The sequence below is a fragment of the Pristiophorus japonicus genome, chromosome 11, assembly GCF_044704955.1.
Source record: "Pristiophorus japonicus isolate sPriJap1 chromosome 11, sPriJap1.hap1, whole genome shotgun sequence".
Classification (NCBI taxonomy): Eukaryota; Metazoa; Chordata; class Chondrichthyes; family Pristiophoridae; genus Pristiophorus; species Pristiophorus japonicus.
Window position 1 is genome coordinate 176,127,249 of NC_091987.1, and position 20,626 is coordinate 176,147,874.

Below are 20,626 nucleotides of genomic sequence, written 5' to 3' on the forward strand. Positions count from 1 at the left end.
GACCTTTTCTGAAATATAGAAGTCCCAGTCTGGATCCGATTCGCTTCCCACACTTTAGTTATTTGTCAACTTGCGATTATTCTTTACTTATGGTGTCTCACTTGCCGAGTGAAATGCAGAGGCCGTCAGGTCAGGCACCAAAGGGTGTTACACGCTCCTTGGCCGTACTTGGGAATCGCGCAGGGAGGGGTGACACCATACTACCATGTTTAACTTGTGTTTGCTTTTACCTGCTGTAAACCGCAGAATATCGAGTGCTGTAAGAGTGTTACTTAAAATGAATTTGATTGTCTACCGTTATTTTACTGAACTTAAAAAGATGTTTAACTATGGACCTTTATGTTACCTGAGAATGTGTTTGTGTATGTGCTTTCATTTTATTTTACTTAAAGTTGTGTATGACTGTATACCATTATTTTACTGAGAGAACCGAGTAAAAGAGGGACATCATACCCCCTCTATGCTATAACCAAATTGTAATGACTGTATTCGCCTGTATATTGCATTTGCATTTCAACGGGGGATGCAGGGTAATGTTTAGCTAGTGTAAATACAGGGAAGGTTGACTCTCGGGAGCAGGAATTTTGCTGACATTGATTGACACTTAAAGTGTGGAGTGTCAACAGGGGGGACTGAAGGGATGCAAAATTCACAAGAACCGTGCCCCCCCCCACCCCACTGTTTGGGCTCATTCGAAAGGAAATTTAATTTGAGACTATCTACCGAAAAGTTTGGAACCCTAAAGTGCTTATGGAAGAAACTACGAACATTAATCAAATTTTGGATTGTAAAAAGACAAATTCAAGGCTGTGGGCGGGCCTAAAAGAACTAACAGGAGACAACCTGATTAGTGAGACTACCTGGGTGTGAGGACTAAAGTAACCTGTCTGGAGAAATGGGTATTCGAGAATCCTTTTCCATAAGAGACATTAACATTACAAAATCACCTAGAGATAGCTGCCCATCAACATGGATCTGGAAAACCATTTCAGCATATACATCACAAAGAGGCCCAATGCGAAAAACTAAGCACAAAAGGACACTGCAATTACCAAACTAATATTTCCATCAGGAAACAGTTTTCGAACATCAACCCACCCAAAACATATCAACTTTTAACGAGCCCGCCAAAATATTACAAAGAAGAGCCAAGCCCACTAAATTTTTAAAAAGAATTCTGAACAGATTTGGCGCCAAGATTAGAACCACTCAAACGATATAACTGGCTCCCTGTTTCAACAGAGGCCACACTATGCCTAGTACCATACTACATTTGTGTCATCAAGCCAAGGAGAGAAACCAAAGCAACAGTTGTAAACTAACTTCTCCAGCCTCGAAGTCCTGAAGTCCTGAAGGAAGGAAGAAGATCACCATCGCAGCAGCAACCGACCACAGCCAACGTGGTATCAACGGAAAACCACCGCGATCGACCAAACTTGAAACAAAACTCCAACGGGAAAAAAACGAAGAATCGAAAAGTTTCCACTCTACAATCTAATCCTGGCCTACCAACGGGTAAAATGTTACCTAAAAGACTATAGAAACCTATTTCTAACCAAAGAAAATGGGTATTTACCCCACAGATCCAAAACGCATCTTACCACATCAGCGGACTCAACCCAACTGAAGATTGCACAGCAGAAAGTCTTCTCCGACATTCGGGGTATGGCAAGCAGACCCTACCGCATCCAGCGAACCCCGAAACCGCGATCTACCGTTAACTATCAAAAGGATTGGTAAGCATAGTCCCTGCCTGCCCTGGAATCCAACCTAGCTAGGATTAGGTATTGGGAGGTGGGAGGTGTAATTCTACTGTAACCCCCTTTTGAATGTAATGTGTTGTTCTCTATTACAGTCATTATAAGCTACTGTAACCCCCTCTGAGTGTGTAAGGTATTGTTCTTTAATAAGTTTGAATAAGTTTTGACATTGTACTTTCTTATTAGAGTAATTATAAGTTTGTAATTTTCTTGACTATAATAAAATCAAAGTTCTTCTGCACCAAACCGGTGTCCCTTTGCACTTTATCACCTCCCCCAAATAAATCCAGAGTCTAGAACCCAAGGGAGTGGGAGCGATTCGAACCGCTCAAGTTGGTCAGAAGGGAACCTGACCCCCTCTTACAGTGTTCTCTGAGACCACATTCCTCAATCAACAGCAAGAGAAACCAGATTAATGGGTCATTTTCTCATAGTGACTGTTGACAAGACTTTCTGTGCATAACTGGCCGTCAGATAACAATAGTAAGTTAAATTCTCAGGCTGGAGGGGGTTTACAGAGATAAGAAGTGTTATGTATGCAGACTCTCTGTGTAGTCACTGTATAGTTGCATAAGATGGAGACTTGTTTACCGATGTACTATCAATAAGCTTTACACTGTGTATATACATGCTGGCACCACTAGAGGGTGCAACTGGTGGAGACCGGGGTTTCCTGTCCTGGTGGCAGGGGCTGTATAAAAGGGGTGCCACCATGTGGCTGCCTCACTTAGGAGTTATGAGTAAAGGACCAAGGTCACTACAGTTTGAGTACAACACATTGCCTCGTGGAGTCATTCACAAGTACACTACAGACATACTAATTGTCAACGAGAATACGGACTTTCACGCGATTATGGCTACCTTTGGCACACTAAAAGACTTCGCAGAGGATGATGATTGGGATGCCTTCACGGAAAAGCTCGAGCAATATTTTGTGACAAACGAGCTGGCAGGGAAGACGGACACATTGGTGGAGAAGCGCAAGGCGATACTGCTGACCAGTTGTGGGCCCGAGGTCTACCGCCTCGTCAGGGACTTGCTGGCACCCACGAAGGCCAAGGATAAGATATACGATGACATAAGACATAAGACTGAACTAATTCACGACCAACTAAAACCAAAACTGATCATCCTCACAGCCAGGCATAAATTCTACACTCACCTGAGGGCCAGGAGATTGCAAGATATGCTGCCGACCTCAGGAGACTTGTGGCACCGTGTGATTTTGGCATGCACCTCAACGAAGCAATGTGATACATCTTCGTTGTAGGAATTGCCACGAGAGCCTCCTTCACAAGCTATTATCTGCCGACACCACAGTCAACCTGCAGAAAGCCATCAGCATCAGTCAGGCGTTCATGACCTCGACCTACAGCACCAAGCAAATTATTCATTCTGTGGACTTAGACCCGGCAAGTACTGTGCACAGAATGGTGCCTTTCACAGGCAAGATTGTAGATCGTGGCTCTGCCCAGGACAGAGAGCACAGACCTCAGGGTTCCAGAACTCAAGAGTCCGCCGAGGGGTGCTAACTGAGTAGCACCATGCTGGTGTTGCGGAGGAAACCATAGGGCTCACCAGTGTCGGTTTGCTGAGTACGTATGCAAAGCCTGCAACATGAAGGGCCACCGCCAGCGTATGTGTAAAAGAAATATGACTAGGAGTTGGTAGATGAACCAGTGGGGAGTATGATGATTTGGCCAGAGAGGCAGCTCAGCCCCAAGAAGAAGTGTATGGAGTGTATACCTGCACCATCGATAGTCCTCCAGTGAAGATGGAAGTCGAGATAAATGGCATTCCAGTCTTCATGGAAGTGGACACGTGAGCGAGCCAATCAGTGATGAGCCAGGATGTCTTTGAGAGGCTACGGAATGAAAAACAACCCGAACTGGTTCCAGTACAGGAAAAGTTGCGCACCTACACCAAGGAGCTGATCCCAGTCCTTGGTAGTGCGGATGTAAGTGTAACCCATAATGGCGTGGTGCACAAGTTACCTCTGTGGATTGTTGCAGGTGATGGTCCAGCGCTACTTGGAAGAAGGTGGATGGGGAAGATCCAGTGGAAATGGGAAGACCTCTTCACTCCAGCAATCGATGTCCCCCGTGGTCAGAGGCAGAGCAAAACCTCACCTTCGTTTGGGCCAGGCAATAGAGAATAGACCAGCGCAGCCCCTAAGGCACAGACCGTCCATCATGATTGCGTGGCAATGATCCGACCGGAACAACCTAAAAGTACCTTCCTGGCTCCAGTGGCAGGACTCCTGGGGAGGAAGATCAAATTCACAGGCACTCTTCCAGCTTTTGTGGCAGAATCGCGGGAGAGAAGGATCAAAGCAGTCGACCTCGAGGACAGAGGCAAAATGGTGTCCCTGCTGCAGCGAGGGGCAGCATGACGTGGCAGGGTTCTCTTAAAGGAGACCTGCAATCAACTGAACTTAAAGAGACATTGTATGCATGGCAATGAATGTAACGAACCGATTAAGAATGTAAAGAACAAGATGTTGTTGCGAGATGTCGGGAATAGAGTGTCCCCAAAAGTAGCAAGCCAACGACCTCAGGATGGTGAGAGCACCATATCTACGATTTTTCAGGAGCTGACAGAAGGGCACAGCTGGTTGCTCAGGGACAAAGGGTACGGGCTCACCACCTGGCTTATGACCCCCCCCCCCCACCCCACGCAATCCCCGCACTGAGCGTCAGTACAACATGTCGCACATAACAACACGGAGTATCATCGAACCGACAATTGCTATACTGAAGCAGCGTTTCCAATGCCTGGACCACTCTGTAGGCTACCTGCAATATGCCCCTCACCACGTCAGTCAGTTCACTGTCATATGCTGCATGCTGCACAACTTGGTCATCATGAGGGGCCAGGCACTGGACATTGAAGATCCTCCTGAGGGGAGGAGGGGTTGGGGAAGAGGTGGACAAGCAGGCTGACAATGAGGGGGAGGAGGAGGAGGAGGAGCAGGAGGAGGAGGAGGAGGAGCATGAGGAGGAGGAGGACCAACAGCAAGAGGAGGAGGACAACGAGCTCATGCCACCACTTCAATTCGCAGGACGACGGCGGAGGAGGTGGCCTCGTGCACCTATAGCCACAGCTAGAGACTTGCGTCAGCGGCTAATCCATGATGGCTTTGCTGCCTGAAGGCTAAACGGCCTGACGGTGTTGACTCTTTGCACCCGTTAGTGTGAAAAATAATGTAGCTAATAATGTACGTAATGTTGTGTTGGTTTACGTTGCTTTAATTCAAAAAATAATGTGCAGTATTCTGCTTAAATTTAAAAAATAATTAGGTTTATTAAACATTTGTATAGTTTCACTTAACTTAAATAAAAACATTTGTATCAAACTGTAAACTTTTCAATGAAGAAAACAAGTAGCAGTAACAAACAAACTCTAGCTGCAGCCATCTCTCCTCCCCCTTATTCAAAGACCTTAGCGCTGTGCGCCCCTGTGATATCTTCACAGAACACAGCACACACAGCTCCTAACATGGCAGGCAGCTCTGTCGGAAGCCTCTGGAACAGCCTTGTTCTGTTTATTATTAACTCTGCAGTTGCAGTACACAATATGTCCACATCCACAGTGTGGCGCTACTAACCTTACAAGCTTACAGACATTACACTTCTCCCTCCTTAATGAAGAAGTTATTATAACAAACATCATACATAGCTTTCATTTTTATACATAACATAGGATATAGACTTTTTTTTCCATATTTACAAATTTAACTTTACCACTTGTTTTCTGTTTCGAAGAGGATACCTTCGCTCTCGAACAACCTTCCAAACATGGTGTCGATTTCACACTCATTGGAGGCTCATCCTGAGGAACGTTTTCCTCCACAGAATTTCCTTGACTATCATTTGAACTCTCTCTAACTTCAGGCTCTTTGTTTTCCTGACTCGGACTCAGACTTTCATTCTGATTCTCTCCTGGATTTGTTTCCAGTACATTGAATTTAGGATTTGCTACTGGTGTATCAAAACTATCTGATGAGTCAGAAATAATTGAATCATTCCCACCTTCAACTCCTTCCATGAACAAACCTAACCTGTCCATTATCAAACATCTTTACCAAATATTTTGGGGGGACCACATCTCTTCACCACTCTTCCTAGTAACCACTTTAACCATTTATGGTGATGGTTCTTCACTCTCACCTTCTGGTTTAATTTCACACTTCTCTCTTTTACTCTACCTCTATCATGATTCTCTTTCTGTCTTAATTGTGTCTCTTCTACGGACTGTGCCAAATTTGGTTTTAACAACGAGAATCTGGTTCGTGGCTGTCGTTTAAGAAACAACTCTGCTGGTGTTCTACCAGTAGTTGTATGAGGAGTATTTCGATATGTAATCAAAAAATTAGCCAATTTGTGATCCAATGACAACTGTCGTTTCCTTGGATTTGGATCCAACATTTGTTTTATGAGGGCACGTTTTACAATTTGTACAGTGCGCTCTGCTGCACCATTCGAAGCAGGGTGGTATGGTGGAAGCTTGGTATGTTTCACACCATTTTTGCTCGTGAATTGTGCAAATTCTTCTGAACGAAATTGTGGTCCATTAACCAAAACAATTTCTTCAGGGAGGCTAAATGAAGAAAATAATCTTCGTAAAATGTCCAATGTTTTACTTGTTGTTATTTTCCACATTGGGAACACCTTAACCCACTTCGAATGGCTATCAATCACAATGAACAATTGTTGTCCTTCTAACTCAGCAAAATCAATATGTAGCCTTTGCCACACCCTGGGAGGCCATTTCCATTGCTGTAATGAGACTGATGGTGGTTGCTTGCTTATCGATTGACATGTCGTACACTGACATACGATGTACTCTATATCTTTATCTAGACCTGGCCACCATAAGTAACTGCGTGCAAAACTCTTGGTCAAGCACATTCCCAGGTGCTGGTCATGGAGGTCTCCTAATAATTTGGATCTGAATTTATTTGGTATAACCACTCTTGCACCCCACATGATACAATCTTTATTGACTGATAATTCATTCCTACGAATGAAGAATGGATGTGTATCTTTGTCTGTTACCTGGTTTGGCCATCCATTTGCAATATAGTCATACACCTTTGACATCACTGGGTCACGTTTGGTTGCTCTACCAATCTCTTCAGCTGTGACTGGCAGTTCATCAATGTATGAAAAATAAAACACTTCTTCCCTATCGGGTGTAACTTGTGATGGGGAAGACAATCTAGACATTGCATCAGCATTACTGTGATCAGCTAATTGTCTATATTCAATATCATATGTATATGCTGACAAAATCAAAGCCCATCTCTGCATTCGAGCTGCAGCTAATATTGGAACTGGTGAAATGGATGGAGGATTGCTGTTAGGGGCTTATGGTCCATAATGATGGTAAACTTATGATCATACAAGTATTTGTGAAATTTCTTGACCCCAAAAATTAATGCCAAAGCTTCCTTTTCAATTTGATCATAATTACTCTCACTGACACTGAGAGTGCGTGAAGCAAAAGCAATTGTCCTCTCCTCCCCACGATGTGATACATGAGAGATCACTGCCCCAACCCCATATGGAGAGGCATCACATGCTAGCTTAATCTCCTTAGATATGTCATAGTGAACTAACATGGTGCTCTCTACCAATTTGCTTTTACACTCCTTGAATGCTGTATTGCATTCTTTTGACCACTTCCAATGGACCTGTTTTTTCAAAAGTTCATTCAGTGGATGTAATACTGTAGCCAAATTTGGTAGGAACTTCCCATAATAGTTCAAAAGACCCAAGAATGAACGAAGTTCAGTGACATTCCTGGGAGTGGGTGCATTTCTGATTACATCCAGCTTTCCCATTGTTGGATGTAAACCATCTTTGTCCACTCTGTATCCTAAGTACCCCACTGAGTTTTGAAATAACTCACACTTACGAGCAGACACTTGTACTCTGTGCTTCTCTAGCCATTTGAGGACTTCATTCAATATGTTATTATGAATTTGCCTATTTGGTGCTGAAATTAGTATGTCATCCAAATAACATACTACCCCTTCAATACCTTGTAAAATCTGGTTCATCACCCCTTGGAATATGACAGGGGTGGAAGACACTCCAAACGGTCGCCTATTAAATTGATATAGGCCTAGATGAGTATTTATAGTCAAACATGACTTGGACTCCTCATCTAGTTCAAGCTGTAAATAGGCATTCGTAAGATTCAGTTTTGAGAAGATCTGACCACCTGACAATGTTGTGAACAAATCTTCTATATTCGGCAATGTATTTGGGGACATTACCCTCTAGAACCTGGTTTATGGTTACTTTATAATCACCACACAATCTTACCTTACTATCGGATTTAGGTACAACAACAATGGATGTAGCCCAATTACATCGATCTATCTTACAAATAATGTTCTCAGTCTCTAGTCTTTTGAGTTCTTGCTCAACTTTCTCCTTGAGTGCATATGGTACGGAACATGGCTTGTAGTAAACCGATCTAGCGTCCTTCGGTACCCTGACACTTGCCTTGAAGCCTTGGATCGGACTGCCTGTTTCACAGAACATCTTCGGATACTTCTTGATAACAACATCCGTTGATGAAAATCTCACTTCCACACAGAAAATCTCACTCCAATCCTGTTTCAGTGAGTTCAACCAATTTCTTCCTAGTAAGGCAGGCTTGTCTCCTTTCACTACTATTAGAGGCAAGTTCTGAAATTGATCTTTATATTTCACCGGTATGGTGATACGACCTACCACAGGAATTTTCTCTCCCGAGTAGCCTAGCAGCTCTATCTTGGATTTCTCCAGTTAGAAATCACGCAATTTGTCGAGGTACAGCGATTCCGGTACTACACTCACAGATGCACCCGTGTCGATTTCCATTGGTAGCTTGAATCCTGCAACAGCTATTTGGATCTTGATACTTTCCGAATCGCTGTCTGTTAACCTCGTGCTCCTGATGACGTGTAACTCAACATCTCCTCGTCCTATTGTTGTTCTTCCATGCTATGTAGTCTCTTGGGATTTCTACTCATAGCTTTGAATGCTGGACTCATAGCTTTGAACGCTGATTTACCCTTCAGTCGGCATGCCTTCGCAAGATGCCCACTCTTTCTGCAGAAGAAACACTCTGCCTTTATGTATGAACAACTTTGAGCAATGTGTTGTCCCAAGCACCTATAGCATGACTTCGATGCTCTGTTAGAATTTCCAGTTTCTGAGACTTTGGGCCCCACCATCTTTTACTTTGAACCTGCAGGTGATTTACCTCGGTTGACTGACGACCGTAATTATTATTTAATTCTCGGGAATATTGTTCGGCCATGCCCATTGACCTCATTGTCTGACAAGCAATTTCAAAAGTCATGTCATCTGTCGTCAATAACTTCCTTCTGATCACATCATTTTTCACCCCACAAACAAAACGATCCCGTAATGCTCGGTTTTGAAAGTTTCCAAAATTACAGTGCATCGATAGCTTTCTTAATGCTACGATGCAATCACTGATACTTTCATCATTCTTTTGATTCTGAATCCCAAAACGATAGCTTTTAGCAATTTCTGATGGTTTGGAGTTATAGTGCTGCTCCAGCTTCGTTAAAATCTCTTTAAGCATTGTGTCCTTTTGCTCGTCAGGCACAGACAGATTTACCAGCGTTTCATACAATGCCGGACCTGATAAGAAGATCGCTCTCTTACGTTCCAACACAGCCCGGTTCTGGACTGCATTGTCTGGAACTTCGATTGTTATTTGAAGTGAAATACATTTCTAGCTGATCCACATATGCTTTAAAACGTTCCCGGTCGTGTCTATATTCACCCAAATGTCCCATTACACCTGCCATTTTAATCTCTAGTTGTTCACATCGTGTGCTGTACTTTACCTCGGATTTTTGTAGCTTTTTCCAAAGACAGAAACTTCCAAAGTCTCTCTGTCGGCTGGCTGAATCCTTTACCAACAAAATTTAAGCTTTAACTCATGCTAAAAATCCCATCTCATCGCCAAATGTGATATCTTCACAGAGCACAACACACACAGCTCCTAACATGGCAGGCAGCTGTCGGAATCCTCCAGAACAGCCTGGTTCTGTTTATTATTAACTCTGCAGTTGCAGTACACAATATGTCCACATCCACAGTGTGGAGCTACAAACATTACAAGCTTACAGACATTACAGCCCTTCTTGCCCCTGTTACTGCCTCTATCTCTAACCCGTGCCCATTGTCTCAGACTTCTGCTTCCTTACCCCAACATCAAGGTTTTTTTCTGCTTTCTGCGCGAAGGCGCATTTGTTGTTGGTGGGATTGGATATGGACAGACCTAGCAGACAACATTGTGGAAGGCCTGAGTTCATCGTCGGACTCTTCTTCAGCCTGTGGATCAACCCGCGGCACGCTACCTGAGGTTGGTCTGGGGATTGGAAAGTGAGTGTCAGCAGTTGATGCTGCCTATTGCTGTTGGGCAAAGACAGCCAGGGTACGTCCACTTATTGCAGCAGCTATCTCCGACATTCCCTCCCTAATCTGTCCTGACACTGCATCAGCTGCCTCTAACATTCCCTCCCTAATCTCCGACATCTCCTCCCTCAGCTGTCCCAACACTGCTCCCATTCCTCCAGACAGTGTTACTGCTTCTACTGACAGTCCCGCTAATTCTACCCTCACCCCACCCATGGTGTCCAGGAGCGATCTGGTTAGCTCAATGCTCTCCCCACTCATTCCCATGATCTGACTTGTGTCCCCTGCATCCTGCATTTCAGGTTCAGCTCTCCTTCCCACCCTCCTTGGCCGTCTCCCAGGTGTCGCTTGCTGCAACCCACTGGGACCCGCAGCCTCAGACTGTACCCCATCGCGTCGATTGTATTGCTCAGCAAAGGGCTTGGCGTCCTCAGGGGGTTCACTGGCTCCAATTCCAATGTAACCACTTCATCATTGGGGTCTTCCTGCTGCCCTTCATTGTCCAGCTCATCCTCGTTCTGAAGTTGATGAAGAATATCTGGACTGACGGCTTCCTGATCTTCTGCTTCAGCTTCTGTCTCTTCCTGATGCGCAACATCTGCAAAACATAACAGAGCAGATGTTGGGTTAGCAGCAGGGGAGGGGGCAGAGGGGGCAGGGTGACATGAGTACGTGGGTCACACAGCGCAGGCTCTTTTCAAAGAAATGCTGCCAACCCAGACTGTGCAATTTGCAGGGGCTTACCCTCTCTCGGTAACCTGGGCCCAGCGTCCACATTGGTGGTTGATCTTCTCTTGCGAGATTTAATCCTATCAGCGATCCTCTGTACCACGGCTGGTAGTTGCAGCCTACTTGGCGCACCTCCTCCAGTTTTTGACCTTTCTCGGTTGATCTGTGATATCTTCCTCTGCAAAGGTGAAAATAGAACTTTTAAAGAGAGGGTCCTTCTGCTGTGATGGCCACACACACACACACGCACACATATTATTCACATTTACAAATGTAATTGCAGTGCATAAATAAAAATATTACTTACAGTAACTGCTTGACCAAGGTCCTGCCATTTCTTTTTGACCTGTGTGCTGCTTCTCGGGGTTGTGGCTACTGCATTGAACTCTTCCCAAAGTTTTGCTCGTAGAGAGAGGGTTTCAGTTTATTTTGACCCATGCTTCCTTTGTTCTCCAGCACATCCCATCTCCTCTCAATGATGTCTACCAGGGGCTCAATTTCTTCTGCTAGAAATCTCTTGGCCCTTCTCCCTTCCCCTTCTCCTTCTCCTTCCCCCTTCCCCTTCCCTTGGATCCACCTTTTGCAGCTAAAATGTAAATGTCCAGATCCAGCTCCGATCCCAGTGTGTTCGCACAAGCTGATGATCCAGACCAGGAAGTTTACTATGGATGTGTGGGCACACCTGTCACGTGGAAAAAGTGATTTATTTTTCGGCGCATGCTCAGAGACTTTTCATCGCACATTTGAAGCTCCACCTCTAGACGTAACTTCAGGTACCGCAGCGCCAAAATTACATTTTACTTTGGCAAAAGTTGTACTTTTTTTTTCCCGGCGCAATCGGGCACAAAAAAAATCAGCCGTTCGTCATCGGCAAAGAGAAAAATAGAACACAAAATACTTGAAAAAATAACTGTTTTGTTATATCATCAATCTTACGGTCAGACTTTCTCACAGTCTGTGCAATTATTCTTTTTTGTCAACATTTCCGTCTTTATAATTCACCCAATTTTCCTGTCAGCACAGGCACGATGGGCGGAATGGCCTCCTTCTGAGCAGTATCATTCTGTGTTGAGTATACTCAAGGCTTGGAACATAAGAACATAGAAACATAGAAAAAATAGAAAATAGATGCAGGAGTAGGCCATTTGGGCCTTCGAGCCTGCACCACCATTCAATAAGATCATGGCTGATCATTCACCTCAGTACCCCTTTCCAGTTTTCTCTCCATACCCCTTAATCCCTTTAGCCATAAGGGCCATATCTAACTCCCTCTTGAATATATCTAATGAACTGGCATCAACAACTCTCTGCGGTAGAGAATTCCACAGGTTAACAACTCTCTGTGTGAAGAAGTTTTCGGTCCTAAATGGTTTACCCCTTATCCTTAGACTGTCACCTCTGGTTCTGGACTTCCCCAACATCGGGAACATTCTTTCTGCATCTAACCTGTCCAGTCCCATATGTTTCTATGAGATCCCCTCTCATTCTTCTAAACTCCAGTGAATACAGGCCCAGTCGATCCAGTCTCTCCTCATATGTCAGTCCTGCCATCCCGGGAATCAGTCTGGTAAACCTTCACTGCAGTCCCTCAATAGCAAGAACGTCCTTCCTCAGATTAGGAGACCAAAACTGAACACAATATTCCAGGTGAGGCCTCACCAAGGCCCTGTACAACTGCAGTTAAGACCACCCTGCTCCTATATTCAAATCCCCTCGCTATGAAGGCCACATGCCATTCGCCTTCTTCACCGCCTGTTGTACCTGCATGCCAACTTTCAATGACTGATGTACCATGACACCCAGGTCTCGTTGCACCTCCCCTTTTCCTAAATTGAGTTTCCAGCCCTTACTGCATTTCAAAAAAAAAATTAGCATTAAAAAGAAGCCTCAAATGTGAATCTTGAGCACTTCAATCTGGATTCCCTTCTGAACCTCAAAAAATGGGAAAAGTACTTCAGCACTAACAAAAATGGCTCAGCAAGCCAGGGAAGGGGCACCCAGGGTCTCACACGTAGCACTCCAGCTTTGTGTGGGGATTAACACTGCAAGAGTGGCCCACTACCCGCAGGGGCAGGAGGCCCTCCAGAAAGAATGATGTGGGACACATCACCGAGGCGGTTACTGCCAGCAGTGTCGCCCCCACCACCTGGCTTCAGTGCCCAATGAAGCTTCATGTCTCCACACCACTGGTCAAGGTCAGTGAATGCATCTTCAAAAGCCGTCTCCTACCACTGCATCACTAGCTTCACATATTGTTCAATGCATGACCACCATCATGACTCCATGCCTCACCAACAATATATTTCACTCACGAGGCACATCGCCGATTCCTAGCCTCAGCTCTTGGAGGAAATGGTGCAGTCCAATCTTGGTGCATGACTGAGCCGTTGGCCAGCAGTGGGGTAGAAAGGATACAAGATGCTGGTATCTTCATATGTTATCCTCCTTCTAGCATGCACCTCTTGCTTTCCCACCCTCTCCTCATCATAACTCCACCCTTGTGCCTTCTTCATTTCACACACCCAAGAAATGCAGCCTGCCCAGCCAGTGGTTGGCCAAGAAGAAGGAGAGGAGAGGGAAGAAGAAGAAGAAAAAACCCTGTAACTTGATTTGACAGATCCAGCCACCAGCTCCTCGAGGCCGATCAGTAAGGCCATTTGCAGTGTTCCCCACTGAAAGTCAGCAGCCTTCCACCAGCCATGCTGCAGCCACTGGGGTAGCACTGCGTGACAATTTAAATCTACCTACTGCATCTATCTATCGTTCTCGGCCTGTCTGCAGCCTTTGAATACAATGTCGGAAAGTGTGAGGTCATCCACCTTGCGAAAAAAAACAGTAAAAGGGAATATTATTTGAATGGGGAGAAATTACAACATGCTGCGGTGCAGAGGGACCTGGGGTCTTGTGCATGAATCCCAAAAAGTTAGTTTGCAGGTGCAGCAGGTAATCAGGAAGGCGAATGGAATGTTGGCCTTCATTGCGAGAGGAATGGAGTACAAAAGCAGGGAGGTCCTGCTGCAACTGTATAGGGTATTAGTGAGGCCGCACCTGGAGTACTGCGTGCAGTTTTGGTCACCTTACTTAAGGAAGGATATACTGGCTTTGGAGGGGGTACAGAGACGATTCACGAGGCTGATTCCGGAGATGAGGGGGTTACCTTATGATGATAGATTGAGTAGACTGGGTCTTTACTCGTTGGAGTTCAGAAGGATGAGGGATGATCTTATAGAAACATTTAAAATCATGAAAGGGATAGACAAGATAGAGGCAGAGAGGTTGTTTCCACTGGTCAGGGAGACTAGAACTAGGAGGCACAGCCTCAAATTACGGGGGAGCCAATTTAAAACCGAGTTGAGAAGGAATTTCTTCTCCCAGAGAGTTGTGAATCTGTGGAATTCTCTGCCCAAGGAAGCAGTTGAGGCTAGCTCATTGAATGTATTCAAGTCACAGATAGATAGATTTTTAACCAATAAGAGAATTAAGGGTTACGGGGAGAGGGCGGGTAAGTGGAGCTGAGCCCACGGCCAGATCAGCCATGATCTTGTTGAATGGCGGAGCAGGCTCGAGGGGCTAGATGGCCTACTCCTGTTCCTAATTCTTATGTTCAACGTTGACCACAGCACGCTCCTCCAAACCCTCCCCTTCGCATTCCAGCTGGCTGGGACTGCCCTCGCCTGTTCCCGTTCTTATTTATACCGTCATACCCAGAGAATCTCTTGCCGTAGCTTCACTTCCCATTCCTGTATCAGTACCTCTGGAGTTCCCCAAGGATCTCTTCTTGGCCCCCTCCTACTTCTCATCTATAGGCTCTCCCTCAGCAACATCATCTGAAAACACAACTTCGGATTTCACGTTTACACTGACGACACCCAGCTCTACCTTACCACTTCCTCTCTTGACCTCTCCACTGCCTTTGATTGATCACGCTGCTTGTCTGACATCCAGTATTGAAACAGCAGAAATTTCCTCCAACTCAATATTGGGAAGACCGAAGCCATTGTCTCCGTTTCCGCATCAAATTCCGTTCCCTCGACACCGACTCCATCTCCCTCCCTGACCATTGTCTGAGACTCAACAGGACTGGTCACAAACTCGGTGTTCTATTTAACCCCAAAGTGAACTTCCGACCCCATTCCTCTCCATCACCAAGATCGCCAACTTCCAGCTCAGTAATATTGCCTGTCTCCGACCCTGCCTCAGCTCGGGTCTGCTGCTGAAACCCTCATTCATGCCTTTGTTACCTCCCAGACGCAGCTATTCCAATGCTCTCCTGGCCGGCCTCCCACCTTCCATGAATTTAAGCTCATCCAAAATCCCGCTGCCCTTATCCTAACACGTACCACTTCCCGTTCACCCATCACCCGTGTGCTCGCTGAAGTACATTGGTTCACGTCCACTAACACCTTAATTTTAAAATTCTTATCCTTTTCTTCAAATTGCTCATGGCCTCACCCCTCCCTATCTCTGTAACCTCCTCCAGTCCTACAACCCTCCGAGATCTCTGCGCTTCTCCAATTATAGCCTTTTGTACATCCCCAGTTTTCATCACCCCACCATCAGTGGCCGTGCCTTCAGACATCTAGGCTAATCTCTGGAAATCCCTCAATAAATCAGTACACCTCTCCGTCACTCTCTCCTCCTTTAAGTAATTCCTTAAAACCTGCCTATTTGACTAAGCATTTGATCACCAAGCCTAATATCTCCTTATGTGGCTCAGTGTTAAATCTGTCCGATTACGTTCCTGTAAAGCACCTTGGAACGTTTTTTGCACATTAAAGGCACTATATAAATGCAAGTTGTTGTTGTTCTGTGGTATATTAAAACTATATCTGTGTACATATCCTGACTGCAAAACCTTACTTCATGTTGCCATGTGTGTATTGTCCTTCATTGTACTTTCTCCAATCACTATGTCCCTTTCGAAGCTCAGTGACGCACGTTACACACAGTGCTCCAACTGAGCTGTGTCCAGTGCATTATAAATCTCTGTAGATTTCTACTCCACTGTTCTGGATCTGTATCCTAATGTTTTTAATTACTTACCCACATTATCGCGCCATTAAAAGGTCCTGGTACCGCCTGGAAAACGCCCACGTCTGCAAATTTCATCAAACAATGAAGCTCTATGATCTGGGGGGGGGGCAAAATCAGGCATTACACAAGGAAGTTTTTGCGCCCCAGCCTAAATTCGCGGAGTTAAATAAGTCAGATTAATGTGCAGGACAATGTGCAGATGCCCTGATTTTTGTTGAATACGCTTGTAAATAATCTCTTTGATTTAATGCACTTCATTGTTGTTCAGTGCCCTGCAACATAACGTTGTCTAGTTTCTTTTAGTGGTGGGAGTGTTTGTGACTTTGTTGCAGTAAAATGTCTGTTTGATCCTTTGCCATTGATGTCTTGTGCATCATTCCAAGTTCACCGGAGATGTGCCGTTATGGGGGCACATAGCGTGTCCAGTATTAACTCCATCCCTCAGTTTCCGCCATTTAGGAGCCGGTCCATTACGGGCTGACGACGGGCGACTCTTGATCCGGCAGCATCTCCACGCTGCCTCCCCCGTGCATGGAGGGGGCTATCCAATGGGGGCCTGGCCAGGCTCCTCTTCATCGTCCTCCTCCTCCTGAAGTGGGCCTGCAATCCCCAGGGACAATGCCCCTCATGATGGCCAAGTTGTGCAACATGCAGCACACCGCAATGAGTTCAGAAACCTGTTGATGGGAGAATTGAAGGCTGTCTCCAGAGTGGTCCAGGTATGGGTCTGCCTGTAGGGGATGGCATATCTCTGTCAGCACTTACTTTCAGAAGCGCAAGCCTTCTCACACGCTGCTCCTCAGAGAGCTGGAGGTCTGAGCGTTGGTGCCTGTAAACTCATGGGGGATAAGCCTTCCTCCCCAGACGTCATCGGCCTCTCCTCATCCGTGGGCCGACATGGCCAAGAGCCCTTGTTATATCCTGACGCCGCCTAGCAATAGCATGGGGGATACGCTGGCAAACTAGTAATGCCCCTAGTAAATTCTCTCACTGAAGTAAGAACACTGTAATGGTAGATAAAAGTCAGAGCTTCACGCAGCGTGCTGTGCGCAACCGTTGCAGTCAATGTAACCTGCGATGTAGGGGCCTCCTCCCTCCATTTAAATATGCTGCCAATACCGCCTGCTGAACCCTGGGAACGCCTGATTTTTCAAACATTTCCTGGGACGGGCATTTAATGAGGCATTAGGGCCTAATTTTGAATCCAGGGCGCTAGCGGAGTGTTGCATGACGATTGACGTCATGATCTCAGTGAAACTAGAGGGCGGGACGGTAAGTTTTTGCGCCACCCCAAACCATGAGCTGAATTTGCCGGCCGGGCGGTAAAAGCTGGACGCCCGCCATAATGCCTAGAAACACCATTTACTGCCTCTCCGGGGCACTAACAGAGGTGCAAGCCAGCCGAAAATCCAGCCCAGAGAATTAGCACCAGTCGCTAATGCTTTAGACTGCATGCAAAATTCGTGCTCACTGCTCAAAGAAATGATTGGAGCGCTAATTCAAGTTTTAAAGCCCAAGCTCATTGACCTTGCACTCAAAGGATGGACCAATATCGGGTGCCGTCTAATCGCAAACCATGATTGCCACAGGCTTTTTTCAGTTCTTAAAGGGGAGGTTAATTGATGCTGCAGATCCTCATTCTTAGCTTTGCTGGCTGTGCAGCTGCCTCAGCAAGCAGCAGGTCAAGGAGAAGGAGCCAGAGGACTGAAGCAGCTGTCTGTACTCATGGCAGATCCACTCCCTAGAGAGAGAGCCCACAGATTCTGTAATGTAGCATTGGAGGCGTTGGTGTTGGCTGTGGAGAGATGGAGGGTGGTGCTTCACCCGGCAACTGGCAGGAGATCCTCGTCGCAAGTCTCCCGCACCATGTGGCAGGAGGGAGTGCAGTGTGTCTCAGGCAATGTGTCTCAGGCAGTGCATCTTGGGCAGCGTGTCTCATACAGTGTGTCTCGGGCCCTCGGGCAGTGTGTCTCAGGCAGTGTGTCTCTGGCAGCATGTCTCAGGCAGTGTGTCTCGGGCAGTGTGTCTCGGACAGCGTGTCTCGGGCAGTGGGTCTCGGACAGCGTGTCTCGGGCAGTGTGACTCGGGCAGCGTGTCTCGGGCAGCGTGACTCGGGCAGCGTGACTCGGGCAGCGTGTCTCGGGCAGTGTGTCTCAGGCAGCGTGTCTCGGGCAGTGTGTCTCGGGCAGTGTGTCTCGGGCAGTGTGTCTCGGGCAGCGTGTCTCGGACAGTGTGTCTCGGGCAGCGTGTCCCGGGAAGCGTGTCTCGGGCCCTCGGGCAGCGTGTCTCGGGCATCGTGTCTCGGGCAGTGTGTCTCGGGCAGCGTATCTCGGGCAGTGTGTCTCGGGCATCGTGTCTCGGGCAGTGTGTCTCGGGCAGTGTGTCTCAGGCAGTGTGTCTCGGGCAGTGTGTCTCAGGCAGTGTGTCTCGGGCAGTGTGTCTCGGGCAGCGTGTCTCGGGCAGCGTGTCTCGGGCAGCGTGTCTCGGGCACTGAGTCTCGGGCAGTGTGTCTCAGGCAGTGTGTCTCGGGCAGTGTGTCTCAGGCACTGAGTCTCGGGCAGTGTGTCTCGGGCAGTGTGTCTCAGGCAGTGTGTCTCGGGCAGTGTGTCTCGGGTAGCGTGTCTCGGGCACTGAGTCTCGGGCATCGTGTCTCGGGCAGCGAATCTCGGGCAGTGTGTCTCGGGCAGCGTGTCTCGGGCACTGAGTCTCGGGCATCGTGTCTCGGGCAGCGAATCTCGGGCAGTGTGTCTCGGGCAGCGTATCTCGGGCAGTGTGTCTCGGGCAGCGTGTCTCGGGCAGTGTGTCTCGGGCAGTGTGTCTCGGGCAGCATATCTTGGGCAGCGTGTCTCGGGCAGCGTATCTCGGGCATCGTGTCTCGGGCAGCGTGTCTCGGGCAGTGTGTCTCGGGCAGTGTGTCTCGGGCAGCATATCTTGGGCAGCGTGTCTCGGGCAGCGTGTCTCGGGCAGCGTGTCTCGGGCAGTGTGTCTCGGGCAGTGTGTCTCGGGCAGCGTATCTCGGGCAGTGTGTCTCGGGCAGCGTGTCTCGGGCAGCGTATCTCGGGCAGCGTGTCTCGGGCAGCGTGTCTCGGGCAGCGTGTCTCGGGCACTGAGTCTCGGGCAGTGTGTCTCGGGCAGCGTGTCTCGGGCAGCGTGTCTTGGGCAGCGTGTCTCGGGCAGCGTGTCTTGGGCACTGAGTCTCGGGCATCGTGTCTCGGGCAGCGTATCTCGGGCAGTGTGTCTCAGGCAGCGTGTCTCGGGCACTGAGTCTCGGGCAGCGTGTCTCAGGCACTGAGTCTCGGGCATCGTGTCTCGGGCAGCGTATCTCGGGCAGCGTGTCTCGGGCAATGTGTCTCGGGCATCGTGTCTCAGGCAATGTGTCTCGGGCAATGAGTTTCGGGCAGGGTGTCTCGGGCCCTCGGGCAGCGTGTCTCAGGCATCGTGTTTCGGGCAGCGTGTCTCGGGCCTTGGATAGTGTGTCTCGGGCAGCGCGTCTCGGGCAGCGTGTCTCGGGCAGTGTGTTTCAGGCAGCACGTTATGGAAGATCACAGGAATATTATGCGGTGCCCGCAAAACCACATGGGTGCAGTCAATGGCACATGCACACTCCCGCTATCCTGGCAATGCCACATGCACACTCCAGCTGCTTCTCTCTGGTGATGGGGAAGTAAATGTACTCCCTTCTCCTGCTGTAGAACGCCTCTGTGGTCTCTCGGATGCAGCGATGGACAGCGAACTGCGAGATGTTAGCTATGTCTCTTGTTGCAGACTGGAAGGATCCACTGGTGAAAAAATTGAGAGCCACGGTGACCTTGACTCCCACTGGGAGAGCCGTGGTCACCCTGATGTGAGGCTGAAGGTCTGGTTGCAGGAGGTGGCAGAGTTCTGTGACCACCTCCTTACTGAAGCGGAGCCTCCTAATACACTGCCCCTGGCTTAGGTGGAGGTAGGAGAAGTGGTCCCTAATACCCTTGGAGGGTGAGACCTCCTGCTGAGATCCCTGATGGCCCACCCCTCCCTCCGGTGTCAGCTGTGACTCAGTGGGTAGCACACTCACCACTGTGTCAGAAGGTTGTGGGTTCAAGTCCCACTCCAGGGATTTGAGCACATAACAAGGGCCTGACACTGCAGTGCAGTGCTGAGGGAATCCTGCACTGTTGGAGGTGCCATCTTTTGGATGAGACATTAAACCAAGATGTGTGTCCTCTCATGTGGAAGTAAAAGATCCCATGGCACTATTTCGAAGAAGAGCAGGGGAGTTATCCCCAGTGTCCTGGCTTATCCCTCACTCAACATAACAAAAAAAACAGATTATTTGGTCATTATCACATTGCTATTTGTGGGAGCTTGCTGTGCGCAAATTGGTTGCCGCGTTTCAACATCACAACAGTGACTACACTCCAAAAGTACTTAATTGGCTGTAAAGCGCTTTGAGATGTCCGGTGGTTGTGAAAGGCGCTATATAAATCCAAGTCTTTCTTTCTCTGGCCACATGTTCCAGTCTTTCTCACTGCCTCCGCTCCCTCTGCCATAGATCTTGAGGGTGAGGTTGGCTGCCAGAACAGCGCCCATTAATGTCACCAAGTGCAGTAGTTTGATTTTTTAAGAATAACTGCAACTACTTTTTAGTTGCCAAACACTCCTGATACTAAATAA

The 20,626-nt window shown here is 47.5% G+C and overlaps 1 protein-coding gene across 1 annotated transcript in view; it reads right to left on the reverse strand.

The window, feature by feature from the left end:
- Positions 1 to 4,145, reverse strand: part of LOC139276378 (CMP-N-acetylneuraminate-beta-galactosamide-alpha-2,3-sialyltransferase 4-like) — a 280,344-nt gene extending 276,199 nt beyond the window's left edge. Inside the window, exon 1 of the mRNA XM_070894269.1 lies at positions 3,755 to 4,145. The gene's annotated coding sequence lies outside the window, so the exon portion shown is untranslated. The remainder of the gene's footprint in view (positions 1 to 3,754) is intronic.
- Between the last annotated feature and the right edge of the window lie 16,481 nt (positions 4,146 to 20,626).